At 41.1% G+C, this 5,909-nt stretch overlaps 1 pseudogene; it reads right to left on the bottom strand.

The window, feature by feature from the left end:
• Positions 1–4,678: 4,678 nt before the first annotated feature.
• Positions 4,679–5,066, bottom strand: LOC123582164 (annotated as a pseudogene).
• Positions 5,067–5,909: the final 843 nt, after the last annotated feature.

The raw sequence follows: 5,909 nt of genomic DNA, 5'->3' as shown, positions 1-5,909 counted from the left end.
AGGCTCCAGGCTCTGATCTGTCAGCACAGAGACCAATGCAGGGCTTGAACCCACAAATTGCGAGGTCATGACCTGAGCCGAAGTTGGATGCCCAACCCACTGAGCCACTCAGATGCCCCTAGAAAACACAATTTTAATCCTAAGGACTGAAGAACCAGAAACATAATAGGCACATGGTAAATGTCCATCCATCCATTTTTTTAAAAAATTTTTTGATGAATATTAGGGTTAGGAAAGAAAGATTTTGAGCTGGGAAGTCTCTACAAAGTTCTCAAATCACCACTGCTCCAATCATCATGGAGCAAAGCATATAGACCATTAGGTTTTATTTATTTTCCTTTGGAGGTTCAACAGAGATAAAATTCTCTCATCTATGTGTCTTCTCCTAGCAACATCTGGGTCCATTTGGTAGATATTTTGACTGCCACATCATCTAAATGTATTAGCTGCACAAATGCCCCAGAAAGACAAAGATGCCATGAATGACCACAAACGACTCTTATAGCTGGATTCTAGGCCCTGGACACTTTGAGGGTTGTGGGGAGAAGAAACCCAAAAAAATTTGGATGCTTTCCTGTCATGGTGAAGGAGGAAAATGACATAGGCAAGAATATACTCTAGAAACCTTACAAACATTTCTAACATTGACATTTGATTGACTATTAAGAGGAAAGCAAGTATGTAGACATGCATATTTGAGAAGAAAGCACAAGACAGGTCTCACATCTGATTCTGGATATTAGCTCAAGTTTCTAAGTTTCAGTCTTGGCTACACCATGGAAAATCCATCCTTCCTTTTCAGTAAGCATTTCCTCCAGTTTACCATTGCTTCTTGATGAAGATGGATGGATCTGCATCTGGCATTCTAATTAGATTAGAGAATAATGACCAGGAAGATCTTGGGGAGGAGAGGATAATTGATTACTCACATTACTTCCACCCTAAGTGTTCAGAAGTAAACTGTCTAATTCCCCCTAGAATTCACTTATCACACTCAGAAAACACAAGTTGAAAACAAGGACAACTTCCATGCTGTGGCCCTGTTACAACAGGTCATGGTAGGAGCCCTTCAATATTTCCAGCCATGCCCCTTAACATGTTATTTGCAGGAAAAGGGGATGGTTGTAGTTGCTATCATTTATTACAAGGTGACACATGCTGGACAATTTTCACTCTCTAAATAAGCCTTGTGAGGTAGGTGGATTATTCCTGTTATACAGAAAGAACAAACAGAAAATGCAGAAAATAAGTTGAGCAAAGTCACACAGTTGATACATTATGGAATAAGAATTTGAACTCAAGTCTAGCTCTAAACCCATGTTAGTCATCAGTCTGTTGCCTTTGAAATGACCACTTCCTAGTCAGTCCACACAATATCCCGCAACTACAGCTGGAGCATCACAGTACCTAGAAACAACTTGCAAGTAATAAGTGATAATAATAACTTTATTCATTTCAGAGCCAGATCCCAAATTAACTAACAGCAGGCTTTGGTCACTAAAGGTGGGGGGCCAGAGTCCCAGCATGACAGGCTGAGGCGTCCTCCTTTGTACATTTCTGCATCTCCTAGGACCAGGCCCTCAAGTGCTAGTAGACTGTGCTGCCCTTAGGGGTGAAGCAGATGACCCCTGACATTCTGAGAGTTAAATGGGCCAATGGATTTGCTTCCTTCCATTTCATCAACCAGCCTGCTGCTTGGTTTTGGGGACAAAGAGGTAGTTTGTTGAGATGGAAAGAGAAATGGCCACACAATGATTGGACCATTTATTTGAAGGAGAACTTTGGGCAGACCACCTAACAGCACTACCCTCGGTTTCCTCATCTGTAAAACAGGACTGACACAGTGTACCTAACTCAAACATAGGATTAGATGTGAATATGTGTGAGATGCACAGTATAGCACAAACTGGCAGAGAGAACATAAAAAGAAGAAATTAACATTCATCTGGCCCTCTTGACATGCTAACCTCCTGTATACCACATATATATAATATGACTTGTATACATGGCTTTGTTTATTTCTGGCAGCAGTTTGGCCAGGTAGGCATTGTCACTCCCTTCTGAAATGAGAAAACAGGACACAGCAAAGTTAATTAACCTAACCATGGCCCATAGCTCCACAGCTGGCTTGTAAGAGATTTGGATTGGAATTAAGAGGAATTTGACTTGATTTCCAGATTTCCACACTGTCTCTCAATATTAATACTGGAGACACTGTTTTGTAAAGTAATGAGCTTCCTCTCACTGGAAATAATCAAATAAACATTACTGGGTATAACGATGGGACAGATTAGCTAGCCAGTGCCCTTAAATTCTAGAATTTGTAATTCTATAGGTCTAACTTTCACTCATTTATCAATCCATTCATATCCATTATTAAATGCATATTTATTGAGAACCTACCATGTGCCAGAGCTGCTCTGGGTGCCAAAGTGATAAAACAATCAACAAGAAAGAAAATAAACAGGGGCGCCTGGGTGGCTCAGTTGGTTGGGCATCTGACTTCGGCTCAGGTCATGATGAACGGGCTCACATGATAATGAGTTCCTGAGAGGATGGGGTGGGTGGAGGGACATGGGGAAAGGCTCCTTTAGATGGAGGGGGGGGGGGGGTGTCAAGGAAGCCTCTGTGTGAAGGGGGTATCTGAACTAAGGCCTGAAGATGAGAAAGAATCAGCCATGTGGAAACAGCAGGGAAGAGCACTCCAAGCAGAAAGAACAATAAATGCAAAGGTTTGGAGGCAGGAACAAACTTGCAAATTAGGGGAACGGAAAGAAGGAGACTAGTGTGCCTGGTGTGTGCTGAGCTCAGAGGGGAAGGGAAACACACCAGGAGCTGGGAGAGGCAGGCAGCAGCCTGGCCACATGGGGCCACAAGTTCTGAATTTTATTCTAGTTGTCCTGGGAATCTCGCAAAAGAATAAAAAAAAAGGCCTTCCATTTGTCCCCACCCCCAGGGAGTCATATAAACTCCCTGCAAGTCCGCGTTTGCATTTCTCCATAGAATGGAGGAAGGGCAGCACAATGAATTACCTAGGTCTTTATGGATTGGGACTGCATCTGACAGAGACCAATCCATTCACATCTGGGCAAGAAAGTAAATTCTCTCTGGCAGGCACTAGCAGCATCACTGAGAAACCCCCAGGCTGCAGATGAGAAGTTTCCTTATTTGTCACAGGCTGAAAAAGTATTTGCCCACAAGACTACTAATCCTGGACTGTCCTTATGCCCAGTAAGACGTTAGCACTCACAGGTTCCCAAGCCCATGATGACACCCGGGCAAATCTTATTTGCACACAAGCATATCATCACCTCCTCCAAACATTTCTCCTCTTAGCATATGGGAAGAACAAACATCAGAATCTCATAGTTGTGGTATAAACTGGATTTGGACTCAGATAGATGGGTAAGTTAGAATTCTACACTTCACATGAAGGGAGTTAACTAAACCCTTTGAGCTTGGTTTCCTTATCTACAGAACAGTGGTAGAAAAACAAATCTCACACGACTGTTGTCGAATAAAAAACAATGATGACAATTGTGAAAGCACCCTACATAGTGTCTATCATATATTACATGCTCAAAGATGTATATTTTAAAAAATTGGAACAGCTAAACCTTGCCACATAAACCCAGGATCAGATACAAAACACCACTTGGGAATTTTTGTAAGCCATCTGCATCTTGTATCTGTGTAATAAGAAAAAGGAAGAATGAAAACAAATCCAAATGCAAAACATTACTTCAAAATACAAATATCTTCAGTATCAAGAAAATGTAAAATTTAAATATTAGAATCAGCTAAAGTGGGAGATAGTAAAATGAATAATAAATGCAGGTAAAAATTTACAGTTCTGCTTTATGCATACAAGGGGAATAATTAACTAATCTCAAAACATGTAAATGAGGGCTTAGAAGCATTTTCAAAACACCACATCCAATTCCAGTTACATATGCGGAATTTGCTACATTATAATAATTAGGGTTTTTTTTTTACAAAAGATTTATTTATTTTGAATAGAAGTATTAAATATTATACTAATTACTGGTTATTTTACTTTGTACCCAGGGAAAAGAAATGAATATTCATTAGCTCCTTAAGCTACTGATCCTCCACCGACTAGACAGATTTCAACATCACCATGAAGCTGTGGGTGGGTGGAAAATGCTCCCTGTAAAACCAGGCTCTCGCTACAAATCACAGCCCAATGTATTCAGCTAATGTGCACATGCTAGAATCCCCAAGTGAATTCTGCTAACATTGTACCCCTGGAGTCCCCAGCTGAGTAGCCAATAAGCGAGAATAACTGTTCAATCAAGAGTAAGTGTTAAATTGATCATAAGACAACAGAATTATTCTGTCTACACAATCCAGTGATCTTGAACAAAACAATTCCTAAAATACTAAATGTGGTTCCACACAATAAAACTAACATTGCCATCTATCCAAAACATGCCTAGTTCATTCCGAAAGACTTTTCAACATACAGATTTCAACCATTTTCCAACTTGGCTTTTGATCCTACTCTAAGGAAAATACCCCTGAAGGACCAAGCTTCAGATTTTAATTTAGGAGGTATTTTTGCTGTAGCTCAACAGGCAAACACGTTCTCTGGTGAAAGGGAGAAAAACCATGCAGTACATGTCTCAAGACACTAGTCTGGTTAATTTTTTTTTTTTCTATGTACCAGTCATCTTTTATCGGGTGTTAATTCTCAATGACAATATAAAAGGATTCAAGGGTGTCAGGCAAAGGTCATGGTGAGGAATGCAGTGTGTGTCCTTCACCCTGGGCCCTCTTCAGTGGTACCTGCACAGCCGCTCACGTTTCAGCTCCTTGTAAGAAAGGCAGTAGTTGAAAAGCATGTGAACTGCCAGCACCATAGAAATCCCCATGACGCTCTCTTTTTTCACACTGACGTAACTGTTTTAACACAGGTAGTAACCTTTTTGAAACACTCCAGCAATGCATTTAGGAGTGACATCCCACCTCAGTATCCAGCTTGGCAGCTCTCCTAGTTTGACAACCATGAGCTGCTTCTCCTTCACTGGTATGACTGATGGCATCTTGGAGTCCTGAGTGTCTGCGGTGAGTCAGGTTAACTTTTAATTTTTGTTCAGTTTAAGGTACCTCTCTGTGTTGGAGTTCTCATGCATCTTGATTTTTATTTTTTGGTTTGTTAAACAGTTTGTGAACCAATTTATTGCGCGAGCAACTCACTACCACAGAGGAGAGTGGCTGTGGCTCTGGGGTAACGTAATCTTACAGAAAGGGTGTTAAGTTTCCTTCTTAGCCTTGCCTATCATGTTGACCTACAGCCCCAATGGGGCATGCTGGGCAGACTGTTAATTACACCAGACTAAAGTATGTAAATCACAACAGCTTGATAGAGTTAGCTTTCAAGAAAGTAAAAATTCCTCACCATCTAACAGAGTACAGAGTGTGTCTTGGGGCGCCTGGGTGGCTCAGTTAAGCATCCAACTCTTGATTTTGGCTCAAATCATGATCTCACAGTTTGTGAGCCTGCTTGGGACTCTCTCTCTACCTCTCTCTCTTCCCCTCCTGGGTTGCACTCTGCCTCTCTCTCTCTCTAAATAAATAAATAAACATTAAAAAGAAAAAAAAAAGAGGGTGTGTCTCTATAGGAAATTTCACATTTCTAGGTGTGAGGACAGAAGAGGACTCATTCAACAAATATTTATTGAATAACAAGTACGTGCCGTACTCTCTTACTACTTTAAGTTTGGTTCCTGGACAAGTCACATCCACATAACTTGGGAGATTCTTAGAAATGCAGGTTCAAGGGTCTACCCCAGGCCTACTGAATCAGCATCCCAAGGTGATTCCTACATTAAGGTTTGAGAAAAACCGCTAGACACCATGTCAGGTGATCGACTTCTACCAGTGTT

This window comes from Leopardus geoffroyi, chromosome B3, assembly GCF_018350155.1.
Source record: "Leopardus geoffroyi isolate Oge1 chromosome B3, O.geoffroyi_Oge1_pat1.0, whole genome shotgun sequence".
Taxonomy (NCBI): Eukaryota; Metazoa; Chordata; class Mammalia; order Carnivora; family Felidae; genus Leopardus; species Leopardus geoffroyi.
Note: the sequence above shows the minus strand (reverse complement) of the source record. Positions and strands in the feature narration are given on the sequence as shown.